Genomic DNA, 24,807 nt, shown 5'->3' with positions numbered 1-24,807 from the left:
AGTTTCACGCAGATCGGTCAAACTTCCTATGAAGAGATCGACTTTAAGTGTTTTTCAAAAAATTCAAAATGGCGGAAAATCTATATAACCGGAAGTTATGGGTTCTTGAGGCAAATTTGTTCATCATGAGGGGAGGCAACTCTGTGCAAAGTTTCATGTCTCTACGACACACGGGGCATGAGATATGCCCATTCAAAGTTTGCAATTTCAATTGGTTGCTATAGCGCCCCCGTTTGGCCAATTGATTTAATATTGCTTCATTCGCATCCTCCCATTACTCTCTACCACTGTGCCAAATTTCACATGGATTGACCAAGTCAGTGAGGAAAAACACGTGGAACAGACACACCCACACACCCACAGACAGACAGAGTTTTCATCATTATATAGTGAGATAATAATAATGATAATTAAGCTGCAAGCAGTGATGAACAGGCCCTCGCACCTTCGCACAACTCGAGAACGCTGCCAGGATGCCGGCTGAAGCGAGAGTTCATTTCTGTCAAAGTCATACACTTCATGCAGGACTGAGATGGCATATGCTTCAAACAGTGCTGGAATGACTATTTCACATTTTGTACCACTTCCTCTTCCCACTAGAGGGAGTTGGAGAAGGCACTAATGATATGTCATGTTGTTTTACAAGAAATATAGACCACAGCATGTAAATATCAGGAAACTCAAAAATAAGTGTCTGAAAAGACGTACTTCCTGTCGCCGCTAGGTGGCCCTGTACTCCTCACTGAATATTGGCATATAGATAAATTCAGGGAGAGACTGTCATAAATCCTGTAAAGTTTGGGGAAGATTGGTCCATGTATGCTGGAGTTATGAACCACTTCCTGTTTATGGCGACACATGGAAGTTTAATGCCTTGCCACGGTCACATGGTTTGATGAAAACTCAAGCCTGTAATACTCAAACTCAAGCTTCGAATAACTTTTCTTCTTTAAGGTCTTGCAGTGGGACAGATCAACACTCAAAAAAGTGAATTAGAGGTGTTGTTCAAGTTATATTTATTTTTTATTTTCACTTTACTTAAAATACTTGTCTTTGTTACAGTTAAACATGTTTTTCTAATAAAGTCGACGAAATTGTGTCTGTTGTTATCTGTAAAAAAAATTAATCTGTTGTTTAATCACAAACTATTTACGTTGTCAGTTAGGATTGCGATACATCTTACAGCCAGAGGGTGTCAGTAATGCAATGCCAGCCGCCTAAAACCCCAAAGAAGAAGAAGAGTGAGACGTTTCAGACTGCACATGCGCAAGGCCTCAAGTTGTTGGCGTTTTTTTGTCGTCGAGAAAGGTGAACATTTCCTTTTTACCCAGGCCTGTTGTTTGTATTAATTTCATATTGAGCGTGATTGTATTTTGTGTTTGTTATAGAATATATAATATATTGTTGGCGTGTTTGTGCAATTTTAGAGAGCAGGTGGGTCTTGTGCTGGCTAACTTTTTTTTTTTTTATCCCACTGAGCATCGCCATATCACTTTTTGTGACCGAGTCTCTGTGGATTAGATTAGTGTTAGTTTTGTGTTCCTGTCTGAATTTACAGATATTAAATTTATTTTACAAGTTGGTGAAGCTAGCGTTACTGCTGATACTTATCGTTTTGCTGTAGCTTCATAATAAAAGCTTTCTGTCGGCGAACCACAGGGAAGCTTTTATTGTGAAGCAGGTACAGGAGGTGCGGCCGCGGCGTGTTGCACGTGAGTAAAAACAGGTAGCAGTTGTCAACAACGAACTACTTCGGATTAGCGGACCAGTAAGGACTGTAATTTAAAACGCAATATACTGAATTGAAGCACTGGTAAGTGGATATGCTTGGTTTTATAACCTAGGTTGTCTTGTATTTGGCCATTATGTTGTTGTTGTTTTTAGTCTTTATGAACTTGAATGAGCCGCTGCTAGACGAAAGTTGCGTGAGCTACATGCTAACAGAAATGTGAATTAGTGTGCAGCGTCACAGAGCAGATGTCGGTTTTAGGTAAATTTAATGCTACTAAACATAAATTGCGGCACGATGTGCAGTGGTTAGCACTGTCGCCTCACAGCAAGAAGGTTCGGTCTCTGAACCCACCAGCCGATTGGGGCTTTTCTGTGGTTGGAGCCATTTTGTGCCGAGTTTGCATGTTCTCCCCGCATCTGCGTGTGTTTTCTCAGGGTGCTCCGACTTCCTTGAAGTCCATTGTCACTGAGGGCGAATATCCGCGCGGATTATTCTCACGGAAAAATATAAGAGTTGATTTCATGGGTTCTTATGAAAGTTTGCACACTGGGGCGGAACTTTCGTGCGGTGAAAAAAGTTTCCGCCCAGGCTTTGACCCCCTGCGGAATTCGCTGGCGGAACTACACAGCTGGGCCAATGAAATCGTTTGTTTATAGTCGCGCAGACCCAGGAGAGTCCGAAATCCAGCCAGGCAGGACAGTATGGGAGAAAGGTTGATAAACCTCGTTTCACAGCACCCCGTCCTTTTTGATAACAGACAGGATGATTTTATGAACACTGAATTAAAGGACAGCGTCTGGCAGCCCATTGTCCAGCTTGGTTGCTGCAGTGAGAGTGGTAAGTGCTAAAGAAAGTTGAAGTTGACGCTTGTTAAACGTTAGCTTGCTAGCTTGCTGCTGCTGCTGCTGCTACTCGCGTCCATGTTCACCCACAACCGCACACACTGTGCGAAACTGGAACACAACAAAGCGAAATTCCGCACCGCATCCGTACCGCGCCTGTGTGTATGGTTTAAACGCGGAAAAGCGCTACGTGAATATTCCGCAAATCCGTCCCGCATTTCTGCATCGCGGCAGCGAGAATGAACCCACTCCAAACACGTGCAGGTTAATTGGTGACTCTAAACTTTACGTAGGTGTGAATATGAGCTGTTTGTTTGTTTGCTTGTCTCTATGGGTCAGCCATGTGATGAACTGGTGACCTGTCCAAGGTATACTCCGCGTTTCACCCAATGTCAGCTGGGATCGGTTCCAGCCCCGCGCGACCCTGTAAAGGATAAGCTTGATTTAAAAAATATTTGAAGTGTCTTTTTTTTTCCTCTCTGAATTTTCAGTATCTAATTGCATCCTCTCCCGTTTGCAGGTGAAGGAGATACCTTTAGCTGCTGTTGAAGCTTGCGTCTACTTTTGAGTACATGATTCACCATATCATTATATGTAAGTATTTTAACAGTTTTGTTTTTGTATTATATTTCCAAACTTAAAACTTTTTTTTTTTTACAAAGCTTAGTGAAATGGGCTTTAGGCTTAATTTTTAACAGTGACAGTTAAAGGTGACCAGCCTCTGTCGTGAATTTATGATTTGCAGTTCAAAACAAAGTGTCTAGTGGCCCGGCTATGATATCTGTATCAGATTTGCTGTGATATTCTACTCTAAACATAAAGAACGTAGTTCATATATTCTTTCAAAGTAGAATGCACTAATTGAGTTGAGTGCTGGAAGTCATGATAAGTGATGATATAAAAGCAGTGTAAATTTAGTGTTTTCAGAAAGTGTAGACTTTGTGAATATAGATTGTGTTCAGCTCTTAACTCACAAAGTTCTTTAATCTTAAATAATAATCAAATCACATAAATCAAAAAGGCCTTACACCCCCCCCCCCCTTCTGTTAAAATCTTTCTACATTTATTTCAGTTGATTTTCTATCTTTTTGTCATCATCATGTTGCATATATCAGGTCCTGAATGATGGTCCATTGATCATTTGTGCTCCCTCCTGTCTGGACAAGGCTTTGTACTCATAACAGGTATGATCTCAACTAACTACTCATTTACTGTGAATTGGGTTGTCTGTATTTTTATTTCTAGAAACATGCATCAGGTGACCGCTTCAATATCTTGCTCTTCTTCTGAATAGCTCATTTAATTTTAGAACTCTGGTTTTCTTAAAAGCAACTGATGAATTTATTAGTTGATGACTCCTGTTAACATCTTGAATTTCAGATTCTGGCCTTTATCTGCTCCCTCCCTCATTAATGTGGTGTAGGCGGCACTGCTGAGCTTGCACATGGTATGTTCAGTCACACTTTTCTAAAGAAAATGTTTTACAAGTTAAGTTTTCTTTACTGATATTCCTTTGCTGTTTTTTTCCAGATTTTGAATGTGGCAGTGTAAAGGTTGCAGTTCAGAGACCCCAACTAGGGACCAGTTACTTAAACACTATAGGTTAAAACATCCACATTATGGGCGCCAGCACCCATATCCTTGCCCATACAGTAGTTGTCCGTGTACATTTAACTTAGGGAATGCGCTCAGGTCACATTTGTGTCGAGTCCATAACCGAGAGACATCACAGCAAACATCGTCATTGGCCACATTCAACTGTCATGTTTGTGGATTCCCTGAAGTTTCCTCTGAAAAAGAGTATTTTGCACATCTAAATTTGCATCTCAAAGCCAATGAAACAGTCCCCTGCTTCTTCAAGGGATGTTCATTTAGCACAAACATCTATGGGACATTTAAATCACATAAAAATAGAAAGCACCTTGGTTTTTCTTACAGTGACTTTAAACCTGGAATAGTTTCACTGAGAGAGAGTTTTGACGCACCGAATCTTTCAGGTGAACATGGAGACAGTGAAGTATTTGATGAAGACAAGCTAGAAGTGCAGTCAAGTTCTCAGACGGACATCTCAGAAAATGTTGAGAAGATGATAGAAGAAAAATTTGCAGCAGTGTTGCTTAAGATGGAAAACATACTCCATGTTCCAAGCGGTGCAGTCAATGAACTTTTACAGGACTTGCACTTCCTGATGAGTTCTGCATCCATGACTACATTAAATGGCATTGTGTCAGTTTTTTTACTAAGCATAATCTTGGTCGTAATGCAACAGAAATACAGGAGTTGGCCTCTGCAGTCTGCCTCTCTAAACCTTTGACAAAAACAATTGGAGATCAAAGCCCACTTGGCACTGCTTTTAAGTGGAAGCAGTACTTCAAAGACGGGTTCCAAGTAGTTGAACCAGTTGAATATGTTTTGGATAAGGAGTGCAACCATACCTACCAATATGTACCATTATTCAAATGCTTTTAGAAATGTGAGGTGTAGTAGGTGTGTATGTGCAGTCCTAAAGTTTCTTTTTTCTTTTCTTTTTTTTTTATAGAATGAAACTGTCAAAAGAAAGAGGGAGTGCGTCCTGAAGGCACTTTGTGTCTATCTGAATGAAGACCCAGACATCCTCTTCAAGGAATACCTGGTTAGTAATATTAATTGTTTTCACCTCTATTCAACCAATTATTGAATAACTAATGTTGTTACTTAATTATAATTGCATGGAATTAGTTTGTTAAAACTTATTTTGAAATCTAATATATACCTTAACCATGCATTTTATTAGGGACACCTGTGCAATCTAATGTAAGCCAATACAATTACTTTTATGAAGCTTACACAGTTTAATTTTTTCTGACATTGTCAGAAAAATAATTCAACTTTACTTAAAACTGAGGTCGTAGTGGGTGGCGGTAGTGCAGTTTTATTGATAAGTGTTCTTAATATTGTCTACCAGAGCATGTAAGTGGAGTGGTGCAGTGAGAATTTCCGCTCCTCACTCATGGAGCTGTTTATCTGTGCTCTCCAGCTCAGTACTGCTACTCACTAGATCATATAAACATATTAGGAAGACTTGTTAACACAATGTAAACACAAACAAAATGTCTAAGCTTAGTAAAAGTAAAAGCAGTGCTGTTCCAAATAAAGTACCAAGTGAGTTGACATTAAATAATGCTATTCAATTCTGCAAAATCTGTTTGTGATTTCATAGTGTGTTGTTTTTTTTTGTTTTTTTTTTGTCGTGTCTTTCTGTCCCATGTAAAGGATTCCGATCCTACTACTCGGGGAGGTTGAACAAATTCCCCATGGCATCTACAGCATCACTGTTGAAGGAGGTGATGCCGCCACTCCTCCAGCTGATGTGGGAATTGTGATCGAGAGTGTTGAAGTTCTACATGACTTGGGAGACATTGCCACTGCATGTGCACTCTTGATGGGTGTAATCTATGCACTGAACCTCAGTTATCCTCAAGAACTGAAAGGCTTCTTTGAAGTGCTTCAGAAGATCTTTCTTCAACTGGATGCTTCAAGACTCTCAACAAAGGTACAGATGCTCAAAAACAAACTGTTTGAATGAGCCAACCATTGATTTGCATACTGAATGTTGTGCGGAATAGGCACAATTCTATTTTGGATCAAAACTGAATAAAGTGAAAAGTAGTCTTGTGGTAAAATTGAGTTCCAAGTTACAAGAATTGAGAAGTGAATTGAAAGGCCAATGTTGACAGCAGCAAGTGTGGTGTTAGATTTTTAGACCATTATGCTGTTTGAATTTTTTTTGAAAACACCAAGCCTGTCATGTTAGACCAAAATATTGTCAAAAGGATGTTTTTTGTTCTATGTCGTATGTGTTATGCTGCATAAAGGCAGTTTACAGATGTCCATGGACTATCGTGTACCATAATGTTGCCAACTGAGTTTATTTGGATGGATGCAACAAATGGTTATTTTCATTAGTGATTAATCTGTCCATTTTTTTCTATTGGTTGTCACTTTGAGAATCTGTGATTGGCATTTTTGACTTGATACACCAAGGTGTAAAACCTTATGTTTTATTTTGTCACAACCAATAGTCCACAACCCAAAGATAGGTGGTTTACTGTCAGAGGACTAAATAAACTCAATAAAGAAAGTATTTACATTTAAAGGGATAGTTTGGGTTTTTTGAAGAGGGGTTGTATGAAGTACTTGTACATAGTCAGTGTATACCTGCGTTAAAAATGTCATAATGTTGTTTTTGGACCAAGTGCACCAAAATGCTAATGTTAAATGCGTTGGTGAATAAAGGAATTAACAAAAATATGTCAGGTGTACCAAATTCATTTGTGTGGAACCTGTTGACAAACTAGAATTATGTCAAACTAATTAAAAAAGAATTGATTAGATGAAAGTATAATGTTTTTATTAATTGAACTTAAATGTATTATTTTACTTGTAGATATAAGATGTATGTTGAAAGGGCAAATGTAAAATATGTAGGATGACAATATATTTTTTAAGTTCATATAACATAATTGATTTAATTATGGCAAGCTGAAATAGCTCTTGTTGATCAGAAGTAATTGTTTTTATTTGGTTCAATTCACAATCATTATGTTACTCTAAAACAATTTGATTAAGTTAGATTGACTTTATATATTTAATTGTAATTAACTTAATACAATTTCGTGGAACCTGTTGACAAAATATATTTAATTAAAGTCAACGTTTCATTTTTTTGAGTGAAGGTTTGAAGTTTATCGGATAAAATCTCTAGGACAAGTTTGTTAATTCGCCAGCCCTGGAAATGGCCAAAAATGTACTTAAATTGCACAGTAAATTCAAAGTGGCGGACTTCCTGTTGGGTTTAGAACATGGGCCCAAGAGGCTTTTTTGTACATCTAGGAGTGTTACATAAGCCTACTAAGTGTCATACACATAGGTTAAACAAGCTTCAGGGGCTGTTTCCTCAAAAGTTTGTCAGGGGTGCTTCAGAGCCATTTTTTGGTACTCGAGCATGAGACCCTTTAAAGCAAAACAATGGAGTTTTTGAGCCCTCAGAATATATATCCAAGATCCTCGTGATGGTACATCAACTCACAATGGATGGATGACACCTCCGTCATTGCTTGAGAGCGTCTGTTTCACTTGCACTGGCACTATGCAGTTTTGGGGTTCGGGTAGGAACCCGGACACAAAAAGGACTACAAAATTTGGCTGCTTTACGACATACGTCATATCCCCCTCCTCTCTTTAGAGTAGCTTAGCCGAACTGAGGTGAACAAAGTTAGACATGGTTGTCTTGGCTGAAGTGACAAAGAAAAGGAAGAAGGTGAAGGTGTTGTCCGAGGAGATAAAGAAAAGAAAACAGGAGAGCGATAAAACAAGAGCTCGAACAAGGATTAATATTGGCCCGGCTTTCACACGCTGGTCAGAGCTGAAAGAGGAGGAGGGATGCCTGACCGATGGTGAGCTGGCGCTGTTACTGCTGGACTCGTAAGTATAAATTGTTTGCTTACCATGTATATCTGGTGCGTTTCAACTTGCCTTTGCCAGGCTGTGGTGTTGAAATCATCTAGCCTTCCGTTTATATCCATAGATTAGTCAAGTAATAGGCCACAACGATTTTATCTAGATAGCTTGAAGCTAACATGCTAGCTAGTTGTCGATAGTTAGCACACTAGTTAGCTGCTACTGCAAGCTAGCTAGTATTCTCATTCCTGTGAGCATTGGTGGCAAATGTTGACTGCCAAACCACTCGCTAATATGAATGTACGAGCACAAATGTGTTGTTCCCCACCATAGGAAGTAACAAAGATGGAATTATTTTAATAATGTAGTATTGTGGGATGAGGCTATCTTGTGTTGGCTAGCACTCTTGCTGTTTCAGTTGATTGTTAGCTATGGACAAACGTGATTTTCTATCTCCCTTTCTTGTAATATTTGTTGTGTTCTGTGCATGACTTCTGTGTGGTCGGACTCTACAAATGTGTCTGCTCGTCGAATTTAGTAGTGATTGATGACCATTAAAGCTGAACTCTATCAAACTCTATTTCAAATGTGCAGCAGATTTCGCTAGCTCTAGATAACAAGTCAGTGACATGCCTGTCACACAAAGTAGATGTGTCTAGGGATTGTGGCTTTAGAACTGTACATGTTGATAGAATTTTGAATATTTGTAGCCAATGCCAGGCTTTCTGTGTAGCCTATTTTGTATGAAGGGTGCCTATAGGCCTTCAGGGTTTATTTTTTTATTTCATTTAGATGTTATTTGTTATTTGTCCTCAGTTATCAAAAGCAGCAAATTACTTCAACCCCCTGCAAGCCACATCTCCAACCTCCACAGCCAATAGTGTCAAGCATCACAGAAGAATCAGACCATGACAGGTACTACTGGACGAGTCCCTTGGCCAACATGTTTCTTACCATGTTTCTTTTTTCTGGACATTTGGGATGTTTAATTCATGATATTTCTTGCCTTGATTCAGGGGAGACTTCCCCATTGAAGGTGTTGAAACTCTGCAAGAAGAAGCTGGGGCTGAAGTGGTTGGCGTTTTAGAGGCCAGGTGAGTTTCTGTTGCAGAATGAGCCAAAATATACTGTCTCTTTGGTTGGTGCTGTGAGCCTCTGGCCTTTTATCTCGTGCCCCTCACTTACTGTCTGGCAAGAGTTGTCTTCTACCTCACAACACTCACTCTTTTGTACCATTTGCCTACAGTTCCCTGCCATTTACTTACTGGTACTGGCAAATTGCACCAGACTGTCAACAGTGCAGCATAGTTTTTTCTCTTGCTGTGCCTTGTTAGTTTGTCTGAGATGGTGAGTGAATGTAGCTTGCCTGAACTAATGTTGACTGACTGAACATTTTATTTTCTCGCACTTCTATCTCTATGTATACTTCTATTCTACTCTGTATGTAGCATGCACTCTCTGAGTCTGATTGAGGAAGAAGAGCAGCTAGACTCTCCAGATGAGGATGCACTAAATGATCCAAGCAACAGCACATAAGTCTTCCTAATGAATCTGATTTCATTTTGTGTTATGGGTATATCATACTCGCTTATGGTTATATATGTATGTGCAGTATTGAAATGGGAGAAAATTGGACAGACCCAAGATTCTGTGAGGACAGGGACAGCTCGGATGAAGAATATGTTCCTTTTCTTCATCTACTCTATGTTGTAATTATTAGGGCCCGAGCGACGACTGCAAGTCGTCTGTGTAGGACCCCATTGAAATCGCGCTGTTTTGATATTTTGATATTTTGGCAGTGTTGTATGTGGACGGGGCCAAATGGCGACATAGCGCCCCCCTAGAAAATTTTGTGCCTCGAGCCCCGCCTGTGAGTTTCACCTACACGCATGAAAATTGGTGGGCTCATAGAACATGCCAAGACGCACAAAAAAAAATCCCTTGGACCCATGCTGTAAACCCAACAGGAAGTCAGCCATTTTGATTTGAATTTTTGACATGTTTGAATGAACTCCTCCAAGGGATTTCGTCCGATCGACTTCAAATTAGGTACAGATCATCTAGAGGCCATGCTGATTTTGATTTAAACTTTTCATTTTGGCGGCGATTTTGTGATTTCCACACCTTGTATTTTAACGAACTCCTCCTACAGATTTTGGTACAGATCATCCTGAGACCATGCTGATCAAAAGTTATTAAAAGTTTTTTTCTATGTCAAGGGGCGTGGCCGCTATGGTGCCGCCATATTTGATGCATCGCCATGCATATTCGAGGAACTCTCTCTCCCACATACTTCATCCTAACTGCTTCAAAATGTCTGTACATGACAAGAGCCCTGCCCTGCACGACTCCTATTCTCATACTCACTCTAATTCATAGCGCCCCCTTGTGGAAACAGGAAATGCCATATTTTTATATTGATAACACCAACACCATGGTAACTGACCCAGAGTTTAAGTTAGCTCTCAGTCTGCAACGGACAACCCAGAGTTTCCCTCATCTCAGGGAACACATAACCGCTTCACTTATGCGCTGGCCCCCCGCGGTGGCGTGGGTGACCAAGGGCCCAATCACAGCTGCTTGCAGCTTTAATTATCTTTGTTTTTAGTAGAATCATCTTGCAGGCTAGTAGGACTGATCAAATCTGCCAGAGGCGTTCATATTTTGCCTTTCTACGCAGTGTTACGCGGTGCAGCTTCTAAGGCAAACATTGAGTGGCTTCAAGAAATAACTATAGATAAGGCGGTGCTCGACGTAGCTTCCCCTAATCCACCAGACGATGAAGCCATAGATGTGCCTGACCACATGAAAGTTGTCAATGAGGATGACCTGGATGGGAAGAAAGCCTGCATCGCTTACCTTGACAACCTTCAGGTTGTCAAGGTAAGCACCTGCAATTTCCTGCAATTCACCTGCAATTTCCCTTGAAAGCATGCAACTATCCGGACAGAGCAACTGGGGTAAAATGCCCAGGAAGACGACCATTTCAAGTCGAAATGAAGCCACGAGGAACTGGAGTTGTTGTGGAATGGGTAAGCAAACAGTAGCATACACACATCAGCATGAAGGCCATAGTCATAGTCTGTTGTCTGTTAGAGTAGGGGATACTGTGCTTAGAATCTTGGTCTAACTTGAGTAGCATGGTGATTCTGGGTTCCACTAAGCTGACACAGTGCTCATTTATGAGAGTTTCAAGGTATTTCAAAGAATTAACAGTACTGAATTCAAAACTGACTGTGGCTTTGTATGTTAGTATGACTGATTGGGTGCGTCAATAATGATATAGTGTGTGGAGTAGTAAGTGGATGTCGTTCTTCTTTTTGTGTTTGATTTTTGTATTTATGCCCCTTTGGACACATTCTCTGGAGGTGGAATTCACAGCCCCCTCTGAAGTATGGCATGCAAGGGGGAAACTTCATGCTGTCCACTAACATTCTGCTATCAGGGAACAATTACAGGAAAATTGCTTTCCTTCAAATTCATGCAAATGGGGATGGTGGCAGAGTCTACCTATTTTAAAATTCAGGACACCTACTGCATTGAACCAGTTGATGAGTTCTGGCAGAAAATCAGAGCTGGTGTCCTGACCCGTTTGCGGGAGAAAGACGAGGTCGTAGTACTTGGTTAGACTTTTTTTGATACCTTTGCCACCTATGACATGTTGTCTTATCTGTTTCTTGCTATTACTGATAAAGATCATGATAAAGATCATGTCATTCCATTTTTTTTCTTGTCTTATTAGGTGATGGCAGAATGGACTCCCCAGGTGAGTATGTGCTTATGTACCCGTGTGTGAGTGAGAATGACTTGCACATTTGACACACTGACTACTATACTCTCCATTCTGCAGGTCACTGTGCACAGTATTGCACCTACACAACCATAGAGCAGGAGTCGAGAGACATTGTGCACATAGTCTCTCTGGACAGCGTGACACAAACAGAAACTCTGTGATCATGGAGAAGGAGTGTTTCTTCCGAACAATGGACTCGCTCCTGCCAGAGTTGCACATAAAAGAAGCGGTCACCAATTCCCACCCACAAATTACTGCTTTGCTGAGTAAGTAAAAAGGCCGTAATGTTTTGATTCCTGATTTTTCAATGGGATGTTTGTGAATCTTAAGTCTTCTCCCTCTACCCTCCCCTTTCTCCCACAGATCCAGAACGTGGTAAATACAAGGCATGGGGTCTCCAACATTCCCTAGATATATGGCATGCAGCAAAGAATTTAGGGAAGAAGCTGCGACGGGTATGCAGTGTTATTGTACTACTGTTTGTGACCAGAAACCTACCTTTTTTACCCCTTGCTCGATGGACAACGTAAAGCACCAGCATTTTGATAGTGGCAGTCTAACACATCTACTGTTTTCAGGCTGGCATGTTGAGGGACCAGTCTGAAATCTTGCCTTGGATCAGAGACACTGTGAGCCACTTTTGGTATTGCTCCAAGCAAGCGACTTCTGTAGAGGAGTTCAAGGTATGTTTGTGGAAAGTAAATTTATACTGTAAACAAAACCATCGTTTTGCTCTGTATAGACGGGGAAGGTGACCACGTTTTCATACATGGTCTCTATTTCTGCAGCTGAAGTGACATTCTGTCATTCACCATGTCTGAAATCAGCACACATGGGCAACTGGATCTTGTGCGCATGAACCGCTGGGTGATGAAAGCCTCAAGAAACCATGGATCACACAAGGTAATTCTATCCATTTTCATAAGGTGTCTATGTTGCTTTGAATGGGATTTAGACCGTGGTAAATTAACTATGTTTATATAGTGCTTCTCTGTACTCCTCTGAACACCCAAAGCACTTTACAATATTATGCCACACATTCACCTATTCATACACACTCACACACCAATGGCAGAGCCTGCCATGCAAGACAGCAACCTGCACATTTGAAGCAATGGGGGGGTTATGGTTATGTATCTTGCTCAAGGAAATGTCAACAAGATCAGGAGGAGCTCGACTCAAAAATGCATCGGAACCCTCTACTTCCCAAATCCTATACTTCCTACACCATCACCTCTTCTCACAATATGATCTCATGATGTGATTTCAGGTTCAGTAGCTCACCAGGCACTTGTAGCCATTGTCCTGGACAGGCGTTGGCTAAAGGATGTGACGAAGTTCATCAACTTCAGGTATGCACTTTAGGTCTTTGTCCTCTATTTCAAAACAAATAATCCTGAAATAGCTACACCTGGCCTAACTGTTGAGTCGCTGAAGCTATTTTCCAATAACTACTTAAAATTTCGTACATTGCATGCCTTCATGCTTCGTGGCATGTCAGTCAGGCATGTCAGTCAGAAATAACAATGAAGTGTGTTCTCACTTGCTACAGGACCACATCAGATCTGGAGAACTTCGAGAATCACATGATGTATACAGGGAAGCGGTACTCGTGCACAGCTGCAGTCTATTGCACAAGGACTTTGCTCGCTGCAATTGACTACAACTGCCACAACTGCCGCCTTCCTGCACGAAACAGAGATGGTCCCAATATGTAAGTTTCTAGCATATCTGTTAAGCACTTCTCCATTGGAATCTGAGTGACTGCCAGACAGGGCTATTTTACAAATGTTACTATCTTTTTAGTTACAGAAGATGCTACAATAAAAGGTCAAAATTCTGGAGTGTCTATGCAGTGAAGGAGAAGAAAGACAACGCATACATTCCAGACCTGCAGAGGGCCATTGTTGCTAAGAGGGTGGGCCCAGCCCGAACCAGCTACATGGACTCGTCCCCCTGCAGGCCCTCCACCCGCAGAGGGATTCAGAAGGGATCCATACAAATTTCCATACAAATCCATGCAGGGCGCATGCTCGTGCAGCGACCAGCAGCAGATGTGAATGGCGCTCTCTTGTTTCAAGCTTTTTGTCGTGTTTTTTATACTGTTTTAGGGTGTTTTAATGTGAGCAGTTAATGTGTGCAGGTGCTTAAGTGAACTGCGAGCAGGAAGCCGTCCTTTGTGACTGAGTTTCTGTGTTAGCGACCCCGCTAGCACGGAGGCTACAAACTTTTACTGGCTAAATCCTAGCGTCAACTAGCCGCCGTCCAGCCGTCCTTCTGTAAGACTCTCCTGACTTTTTTCGGCACCTCGAGTCCCTGGTACTCCCTTGCAGGGTTCGACGGAACCAGGTACCCTCTTTGATGTATGATTATGGATTTCTACGCTATGATTCTGATGTGGCTGGTGTTCCACCTAGCCTGGACTCTCGGGCACACGCTCCTGTCTCCTGACTGCCCCTCTCGACTCCAGTATGGAAGGGAGCTGCTTCTACGGTGGGATACCCACGACCCACCAGCCGACCTCGAACCGATAAACTTCAACGGACTCCAAGTGCCCGTTTTTTGAGGAATTCCTGGCAGCCGAACTCGTAAGATCAGAAAACATGGAAGAAGAGGCGGCACTCATCTGAAGCTGAAAAACCAGCCACTCTCCCGCATCCCGTTACCATCTATAATGCTCTCTAATGTCCAGTCCCTCCGGAACAAAACCGACGAACTTCAAGCCCAAGCCCGCTACAGCCACGACTTCAGAGACGCCTGCATCCTAGCCTTCACCGAGACCTGGCTGTCTGACAGGGACTCAGATGGGGATTTGGAGACGGACGGATTTGGAGCACCTATACAGCTGGACAGAGACGCTGCTGTAACAGGCAAGTCATCTGGCGGGGGTATGTGTTTGTATATTAATCAGCGCTGGTGTAAGCGTGGGAGAAACTCTGTACTGCTGACTTAGAACTGCTCTCTGTTTCATTACGCCCTCCATATCTACCTCGGGAATTTCCCCAGATATTTGTGACTCTTGTGTACATACACCCGAGGGCTAATGAAAGAAATGCCTGTGAGCTCTGAAAACCATGCTGAGAGACTTCCACCAGTACATCACATGCCCCACCAGGCACAATAAAATCCTTGATCTCTGTTATGGCAACATTAAAGGTGCATACAAATCCATCCCCCTTCCACCTCTGGGTTCCTCTGACCACAACTCTATCTATCTCATCCCTGTCTACCGCACTGTACTTAAGCGAGGCAAAGTGCAGAATCTCAGAGTGAAGGTCTGGGATGACGACGCCTGCCTCACTCTGCAGGGTTGCCTTGAAGCTACAGACTGGGACATATGTCCTCTGCTGACATAGATGAGCTAACAGATGTCATGAGCAGCTGGGTTTCATATTGTGAAAACAGTGTCATACCAGAAAAAAATGTGAAAACCTATCCCAACATTAAGCCGTGGGTTTCTAAGACACTTAAAGACCTTCTGTACAGAAAGAAAAAAGCCTTCAGAGAAGGGAATAGATTAAGTTTGTGTAACCTGCAGAAGGAAATTAAATGTGAGATCAGGGCCTGCAAAAGACAATATAAGGAGAAAATTGAGTGCCAGCTCAAAACAAACAATCTAGGCTCTGCATGGGACAGTATGAAAATGATCACTGGGGCCAAAGAATGTAGCAGGAAGAAAGTTCAGCTTAACGGCTATAATTCAGACTTGGGTCAGAGCCTTAATGATTTCTATGTAAGATTTGACGCCTGCGATTTCAGTAACAAACATGCTGAGATTAAAAACTGCCTGTCTGCTCCTCCTCAGAACTCCTGTATTAAGTGATGTAAGTGATGTAATTAAGATGATGTAATTAAGTGTTTTAAGAAGTGTAAACTGAGGAAAAGCCCTGGCCCTGACCATATTGGTGGTCGCCTGTTAAAAACTTGTGCTGAGCAGCTTGGTCCTATTTTTAACTTTATTTTTAACATGTCTCTTTCCCAGCAGAAGGTGCCATCTTCATGGAAACAGTCTGTTGTGAGTGAATGGAACATTGTCCAGCCTTCTAACATCCTCTACCGGTTCACCTCAAGGCTGTGTTTTGTCTGCCCTTTTATACAGTTTGTACACAAACGATTGTTTTAGCCACCACATCGACAGATTCATCATAAAGTACGCAGATGATTCTGTTATCGTCAGCCTGCTTCGTGATGATGAAGTGGGTCACAGCCAGGTTCTTGATGATTTTATATCTTGGTGCGAAGAATCCTTCCTCCAAATCAATGTGTCAAAGGAGGTTTGTATTGATTTTAGACGACCATCCCCAGTTCCTCAATGTAGTGTCGTTCACAATCAGCCAGTTCAGCTGGTGACTAACTATAAATATCTTGGCACTATAATTGATAACACGCTCAAATTTGATGTGAACTGTGATATGCTTTGCAAAAAAGGTCAGCAACGCCTCTTTTGTCTGAGGAAGCTCGCCAAATTCCAGGTAGATAGGAGCCTGATGAAAATGTTTTACAGTGCTTTTATCGAATCTGTCGTTTCTTTTTCTATCATTTGTTGGTATGGAAACCTTGCCACCAAGGACAGGAACTCCCTAGGGAGAATTGTGCGTAGCTGGGGTGAAATTCAGCAGTCTGGACGAAATTTTTTACATCCAGGTGCTCAAGAAAGCAACGTCCATTCATAGGGATGATACTCATCCACTTAACCAGGAATATAAACTTCTTCCTTCTGGCCTCCGCCTAAATGTTCCCCCAGCTACTAAAAATAGATACAAATTTTCCTTTGTGCCTCTCTCCATCCGGGCTCTGCAGTGAGGAGGAGGTAATCGCACTGTGGTTTAAAACTTCCACTGCTACTATTTTATACCTGTTTATTTATTTATTTATCTGCTACGCACTTTACTGTGCAGGCTACTGTATATAAGCTGACCAGTGGTCTATATTCTTTCTTTCTTTGCACTGTAAACTGTGCGGTCCAATCCTCGGCTACGGAAGTTGGCTCTTGGGACATGGAATGTCACCTCTCTGGCGGGGAAGGAGCCGGACCTTGTGGAAGAGGTTGAGCATTACCAACTAGATATAGTCGGCCTCACCTCGACCCATACTTCTGGTTCTGGAACCCAAGTCCTTGAGAGGGGTTGGACTCTCTCCTTTACTGGAGTTGCTCTCTGCCTGTACGTTGGGGTTCACCCCAGTAGACGAAAGGGTTGCTTCCCTGCACTTTCGGGTTGGGGAACGGGTCCTGACTGTTGTCTGCGCTTATGCGCCAAACAGCAGTTCAGAGTACCCGCCCTTTTTGGAGTCCCTGGGATGGGTGCTGGACAGTGTCCCGACCGGGGACTCCATTGTTCTGCTGGGGGACTTCAACGCTCACATGGGCAATGACAGCAGGACCTGGAGGGGCATGACTGGGAGGAACGGCCTGCCCAATCTGAACCTGAGTGGTGTTCAGTTATTGGACTTCTGTGCAGATCGGAGTTTGGCCATAACTAACATCATGTTCAAACATAAGGATGTCCATTGGTGCATGTGGCACCAGGACAGCCTAGGTCGCAGGTCAATGATTGACTTTGTAGTCAAATCATTGACCTGCGGCCATATGTTCTGGACACTCGGGTGAAGAGAGGAGCAGAGCTGTCAACTAATCACCACCTGGTGGTGAGTTGGATCAGATGGCAGGGAAGGACGTTGCGCAGACCTGGCAGGCCCAAACGAGCAGTGAGGGTCTGCTGGGAACGCCTGGCGGAAGAACCTGTCAAGATGATCTTCAACTCCCACCTCCAGGAGAGCTTCAACCGCGTCCCGAAGGTAGAGGGGGACATTGAGTCCGAATGGGCCTTGTTCCGCTCTGCCATTGTCGAGGTGGCGGTTGCGAGCTGTGGCCGCAAGGCCTCTGGGGCCAGTCGTGGCGGTAATCAGGCTGAAGAAGGAGGCCTACAGGGCATGGTTGGTCTGTGGGTCTCCGGAAGCAGCTGGCGGGTACCGGTGGGCCAAGCAGAGCATAGCAGTGGTAGTCGTGGGGGCAAAAACTCGGGCGTGGGAGGAGTTCAGTGAGGCCATGGAGAAAGACTCGGCTCCACAGAGGTTCTGGCAAACCGTCCGGCGCCTCACGGGGGAAGGTGGCAACTTGCTCACACTGTTTACAGTGGGGGCAGGGAGCTGCTGACATCAACTGGGGACATTGTCGGGCGGTGGAAGGAATACTTTGAGGAGCTCCTCAATCCCAACAACACGTATTCCAGTGAGGAAACAGAGCCGGGGGTCTCGGGGGCGGGTCGTCCAATTTTTGGGGCAGAAGTCACCGAGGTAGTGAAGCAACTCCGTGGCGGCGGAGCCCCGGGGGTGGATGAGATTCGCCCTGGATATCTCAAGGCTTTGGATGTTGTAGGGCTGTCCTGGCTGACATGCCTCTGCAACATTGCGTGGACATCGGGGGCAGTACCTCTGGAGTGGCAGACCGGGGTGGTGGTCCCCATTTTCAAGAAAGGGGACCAGAGGGTGTGTTCCAACTACAGGGATATCACACTCCTCATCCTACCCGGTAAGGTCTACTCCAGGGTGCTGGAGAAGAGGATCCGGTCGATAGTTGAACCTCAGATTGAGGAGGAACAATGTGGTTTTCGTCATGGATGCGGAACCGTGGACCAGCTCATTACCCTCACCAGGGTGCTGGAGGGGGCATGGGAGTTCGCCCAACCAGTCCACATGTGTTTTGTGGATTTGGAGAAGGCTTATGTCCGTGTCCCCAGGGGCATCCTGTGGGGGGTGCTCCAGGAGTGAAAAAAACTTTGACAAGTAAACAAATGAATGGAAAAATATAAAAGTACTCCATGAGGTTTAAAGTACTGTAATAAGTAAAACACTTAACAGTAAATGAATACAACAATGAACAGCAGATGAAAATGAAAAGTGCAGGGAGCTATATATATATATATATATATATGTATGTATAAGATAATATAAGATAAGATAAGATAAGATACATCTTTACTGATCCCATAATTGAGAAATTCCAGTGTTACAGCAGTCAAGGGGAAAGAGTCAGATTAAAGATTTCAAATTTTAAACTTAAAAACTTAAAACTTAAAAAACTAGGCATGCAAAATAAGTACAAAAATACAAGAAATGGCGATAAATAACAATAACAATAATAATAATAATAATAAAAATAATGAGAAGTGGATAATAATGATCAGCAGTGAATGAAAATGAGCAGTGGATAAAGGGAGCACATCTAGTGCAAGTGATTGTACGTGCAAAATAGCAGACAGCTGTGGTGTCCATAAAGTTCTGCTGGGGGACTTAAATATATTAAAAATGAATGTGCCGCCTCTCTTGATGCATCAGCTCCACCACACCACTAGGTGGCGCACGAGTTGAGTTTGAGTCGTTATACCTTTTCAGTGTTGTATAGTTTTAGAAGAAGAACATGCAGACTTGCAGTAGTGCACAATGACATGGTTAAAGTTTAATAAAGCACAGGAAACATATGTCTGTAAGTACAAATGTATTGCTCTGAGTTTATTTGCTATGTTATGTAGAGTTGCTCACTTGCACTTTATTGTTTGTCATTGTAATGCCGTTGTGACGCCGATGCTGATGTCTGTTAGTGCACCTATGAAGATTTCCATTATATGTTAGCATTATGCTAGCGGACCATGCGCTAATTATGGGTGCCGATTATCATAAACATGCTGAATATCGGCCAACATTATCGGCCAATGCCGATAACTGGTCGATCCCTAGTGTGTGGTATGCAAGGTTGGCTTTGGCAAATTGCATATTTCTTGTAGGTGTCCGGTCCAAGAGGTCAACTAGCCTACTAGGTATTGCATTAAGTCATTATAATTTAAATCTGTACTAAAAGAAAATATGTGCTTGCTTTTTTCCTGTGGATGCGTGCAATTAATGTTAATTGGTGCTCCCACTCCCAAGGACAATGAAGCTGAGGGACAAACTAACCCAGTCATGATGAGGAGGAGGATGAGACCAGAAATATGAAAGGTGCAATGTGAAGGCATAGCCTACTATGCATTACATTTTAGCCAGAGGAAAACCTTTTTTGTAGTTTTAAGTGGGATTTTTTTGTTGTAGTCATAAGTTTACTAAAAGTTGACTAATTTATACCTCCTTAGATATAAACTGGGCTTATGTAATACAAGAGCAAGGCTGGACAGACAATAAGTGTGTTTCCATTACCCCTAGAAATGCGCAAAACCTAAATATTGCAATAAGAAACTGGCAATGGAAACACCCGTATTTCGAAAAACCTCTCAAATATCGCTAAAACATTTTTACGCTCTCATGAGGTGGTTTTTCAGACGTGTCGATATAGAAGTGTATCGCAAAAGCATGATGGAAACACCTTTTTCGCATTTACAGGGCACCTAAACACCAGACATGATGTAGGGGGGTGTAACATGACCTGAGACAAGATGGCGCGGTATGCGGGACCGAGGAGGAGACTGAAGTTTTCCTAACTCTAATTCGAGATAAAAATATTACAGCTAAATTAGATAGCAAACAACAGCGAAATGCAGATTGTTACAAGGAACTAGAAAGGGAAATAAGAGTGAAGGGGTTCGAAAAGCCGTGGCACATACTCCGCAGCAAGTGGAAAACCCTCAAGCAACGCTACCTGGCTGAAAGACGCACGTTGTACAAAAAGTGGAGCCGGTGGGAAGGCTAAAATAAAGTTCAAATTCTACTCCATGATTCCATGGACAGCATTTTGGGTCATCGACCCATCGTGCAAGCGATGTTGTCAGTTATCAACAGCATCGGTACGTCCCAATTGTTTTGTTTTTATATGGCCTGATAAAGTTAGCAAACGTGCTAACGTAAACATGCATGCTATCACTATGTCTACGTTACTTGTGGTTATGTTATCCCTATAACCACGTACAATATTAACTTGTGTTTTTATTTCATAATAATAGGGAAACCTCATCACAATCTAGTCAACGTTACCATCGGTTGTTGGCCTTATTTGGATGATAATGTAACCTTAGTGCTATAAAATAACTTACACATTCATTATGTATGATTAACGTTAGATGCTGAGGCAGATGAAGAGGAACCGATTCGGGAGACTTCCACGGATTCGGAGGGTAAGTCAAGAATTTGCGGTCTTTTAAAATCACATAATATTGTTTGGCTGGGTGGTGAAATTAGTGTTGGATCAGAAATGAAATCAGACATAAACTAAATGTGGGTGCTTACCGATGTACCTACTTGTTTACATGTTGGTAGACACAGAACAATTTGCAGTGCATCTGTCTTTCTTTCTGTTTGTCTGTCCAAAAGTTTCAGGTACCTCCAATTGTGAAAATTGATTAAATGAAGATGCTTTCAAAAATAATTAAATGAAAAGTTTTGAAATATCACAACATTTACCAAGAGTAGTCTACTGACACTAATGCAGGAAAACACTGAATAAACAACAAGACAATTTATATAAAAACCCTTGGTGTCGTTTGACTTTTGTTCAGTACTGTATATTTATTATCTTAATGTATATTATACCTTCTTCCTGTTACTATAGCATAATTTGATGTCTTGCCCATGTCGCCCCATGGCTCTGATGAGATGCCTGATGTGCCAGAAAAGGAAGAGTCATCTCAAGCTCAACCCCCACCTACATCTCAAGAGGCATGGAGACGGCCAAAGAAGCATAGAGCCTTAACTTCATCTGTGCACATGAGCATGATAAGGGAGCAAGCAAAACAAGATCAGGCCACCCTAACCACGATTTCTGATTGTTTTGAGAGGGCTACAGAGGCAGCAGAGTGCCATGCTTGTGCTCTAGAAGTGATGTCTGGAGCTCGGCTCCCTATCCCCCAGCCACCACCTCCAGCACACAATCCCTGCTTCCAAGGGCAGCAGTCTTTCATGCATCACAACCAACCAACTACATCATATCAGCCTCCTCCTACTTCCTACCATCACTACCAGCAGCAGCGTCCTTCCCCCAACCATTCCCACTCTTACAAAACATACCATAGTTTGTAGGTCATATACAAACAAACCAACATATGTTGCCATGTTCATCACTAATGTTATTTCTCTTAATTGCACAAAGTTTAAGAATGTTTATTGAGATTGTCTTTTAAGGTCACATTATGCTGAAACTGTTGCAAAAGTATTGATTTTTTTGTGGAATGGCAGCTTAAGGATGGAGCCATACCTCTTTACTTTGAAAAGGTACTTTTATATAACACAATGTTTTATTTTGTGTTAAAGTTTTGTGTTACAGCAGCCTATACATTGGGCTATTTAAGCAGGCAACAAAGCAAAATATTGTGCAAAGAAGTTGTATGAAACAACCACAAATTTCAGATATTTAAGAAAAAGTTTAAACTGTTTGCAAAGTGTTAATTTTTTGTTATTTGTGTAATGGCAGTTTAAAGATCTAGCCATACATGTTTTCTTTGAAAAGGCACTTTAATATAGCACAGACAATGTTTTATTTTGTGTTGCAGCAGCCTATATATTGGGCTATTTTTCTAAGCAGGCAACAAAGCAAAAATATTGATTAAAGATAAAAAAATAAGTTGAAAATGTTGCTGTAGTCATTTTGTGTAATGGCTGCTCATACATGGAGCCATATTTGTTTTTTTCTCAGAAAGTGCACTTTAATATGACACATTTTGTGCTCAAAAAAGTTGTGTGAAACACACATTAAATTTGAAGTAAACCATTGCTATGTGTCCTTGTGTTGCTGTAATATCTATGTACATTCATGGAAGTAGGGTAAAGCCAAACTTAACTTTGCTTCTGATCAAAGTCATTTTAGATTGTTTGCTTGTGTGGGGAAACTACTGAGCTGTGACCAAATGTTGGGCAAGAGCTTCTCTGATCACAAGCGCTCCTGGGTCTGGTTGGTCCTTATGATGTTGTTGGGGCTGTTGACCATGGGGCACTGCAGGATGTAATGCTGCAGGTGGTAGCTGCTGTCTTTTCTCCTCACATATATTGTGGAGAACACAACACGTGGCCACCACCACCGGCATGAAGTTGTAGTCTATATCAGACTGCTTAGACAGGACACACCATCTTGCCTTCAGGTGTCCAAAGGTGTGGTCAACTTTCACACGGATGGCACTTAAGTGTTCATTGAAAGTCTCTTGTGTAGCTGTCAAACTGGGACCAGAGAAGCCCTTCATGATCCAGGGTAGTAGTGGGTATGCAGGGTCACCAGCGAGGAGTAGTGGCACTTTGACTCCTTCTACATCCTGCACTGCTTGGGGGTGTTTAGCTGGATATCTGACAACGGCACAAATATGTTTGTTGTGTGGGACACTTAAACTCAATCACACTCAATATAGGCCAAAATAACTGAAGTAACTTTTCACATTACATGCAAAAAGCACACCAAGGTTTAAAAAGCTGTCACTGGAACAAGTGAAAAATATTTATTTTAACAAGATAATTATGCATATTTTCATTTGTTCCACTGGCTTTTTTTTTACACGTTACAAGCAAAAAATACTCTATATCTCACTGAAATGTGTTATATGATTTTGACTTATTAAGCATGAGATATTTGACTAAAAATTAGACAAATATACCAGGTGAGATTTGAAGTTTTACCTAAACAGATGTGATGTCGCAAACACAGCAGCATCATGAGCACATCCAGGGGTTCCCACACAGACGTCCCTGATCATTAATCAATCATCGACTACAGCCTGCAGGACAACTGATGTCCAACCCTTCTCGTTCACGTAATCGTGATAGCCATCACTTGGGGCACCAAAAGGTATGTGAGACCCGTCGATAGCACCATAGACGTGGGGTATTTTATGTGCCTCGTAATTGCGCTGTGCAATCTCCAGGGCCTCGTCCGCGTCTGGCAAACTGATTTTTAGCTTCATCAGCTTGCTGCATATGGCTTCGCAAACCCCATACACACATCTGTGCACAGTAGTTTTGCTAACACCAAAGGTTTCGCCTATTACCCTGTACTCGGAGCAGGTTGCCAATTTATAAAGGGCAATAGCCACTTGCTTTCGAGTAGCAACAGCTTCCCGGGGGCATGACACGTCTGGTGCCACAAGAGGTTCAATCTGATTGCAGAGCTCATTAAACGTATCCCGCCTACAAGTAGCAAATGTACTTTGTCGAAATTTTAGAAATATCGTTTTTATTTTGCGAAAAACTGCAATGGAAACACAATTATATTGTGCATAGAATTAGATGCATTAGGATAGAGTAACATGCACATAGCCATTTGTGGCCACTTCCTTATTGCATTTATTTACTAGTCTGGAATTAAACAAAAACTGCTGATTTTCTTATGCAATTGATTCTGAGGACAGAGAGACTGCTGCAGGGTCCAGCACTGTTGGTCCTGATGATGACACACAGGCAGCAGGGTCCAGTACAGTTGTGTAGTTTGTGTAGTGTGTACAACAGAGATGGGGGACTCGAGTCACATGACTTGACTCGAGTCAGACTCGAGTCGCAAATATGATGACTTGAGACTTGCTTGACTAACGATAAAAGACTCGACTTGACTTTGACTTTGTATAAATGATATAAATAAACTGACTTTGACTTGGGACAGATGACTCGAAAGGACTTGGCTTTAATTCAATATCAATATTAAAGGCATGCTAAGCACCGTTGGGCATCTCTCACTTCAAATTTCAGGAGCTCAAAACCATGTGTCCTCAGGCTAAGCCCTCCAGCTTACCATGTCCACTATTCAATCAAATGACTCTCGATTAAGCACCTTCAAACCCCTGCAGGATCTTCTCAAGTTCAATTTATTATTGTCCCAGATGGGCAATTTGGGTTGCAGCAGGCACAGAAATGCCAAACCACACATAGAAACATGCAACAGACAAGTAAAATCTTAAAAAACAGCAAACATCTAACAATATTCGCACAGATAACCTCATTGACATTTCATACTATAATCAATTTGCCACCTACCTAACCCTACAACAATAAATACATGTATGAGTACACGAACGTCAACATGAATGTGTATATATATGTATATGTAT

At 42.1% G+C, this 24,807-nt stretch overlaps 1 protein-coding gene and 1 long non-coding RNA gene across 13 annotated transcripts in view; one reads left to right on the top strand and one right to left on the bottom strand.

The window, feature by feature from the left end:
* sugct (succinyl-CoA:glutarate-CoA transferase) overlaps nucleotides 1-24,807 on the bottom strand; it is a 317,331-nt gene that overhangs the window by 166,253 nt on the left and 126,271 nt on the right. The window lies entirely within an intron of this gene.
* Nucleotides 1,289-6,864, top strand: LOC117264421 (uncharacterized). 3 transcript variants are annotated; one of them, XR_004502304.2, is made up of 5 exons: nucleotides 1,289-1,308; nucleotides 3,095-3,168; nucleotides 3,690-3,758; nucleotides 3,955-4,021; nucleotides 5,114-6,864. It is a non-coding gene; the product is annotated as an uncharacterized LOC117264421 (long non-coding RNA). The 3 variants fall into 3 exon arrangements; XR_004502305.2 differs by lacking the exon at nucleotides 1,289-1,308 and having other exon boundaries at nucleotides 2,510-3,168; nucleotides 5,114-5,206; nucleotides 5,827-5,843; XR_004502303.2 differs by lacking the exon at nucleotides 1,289-1,308 and having other exon boundaries at nucleotides 2,529-3,168.

The sequence above is a fragment of the Epinephelus lanceolatus genome, chromosome 20, assembly GCF_041903045.1.
Source record: "Epinephelus lanceolatus isolate andai-2023 chromosome 20, ASM4190304v1, whole genome shotgun sequence".
Taxonomy (NCBI): domain Eukaryota; kingdom Metazoa; phylum Chordata; class Actinopteri; order Perciformes; family Serranidae; genus Epinephelus; species Epinephelus lanceolatus.
Note: the sequence above shows the minus strand (reverse complement) of the source record. Positions and strands in the feature narration are given on the sequence as shown.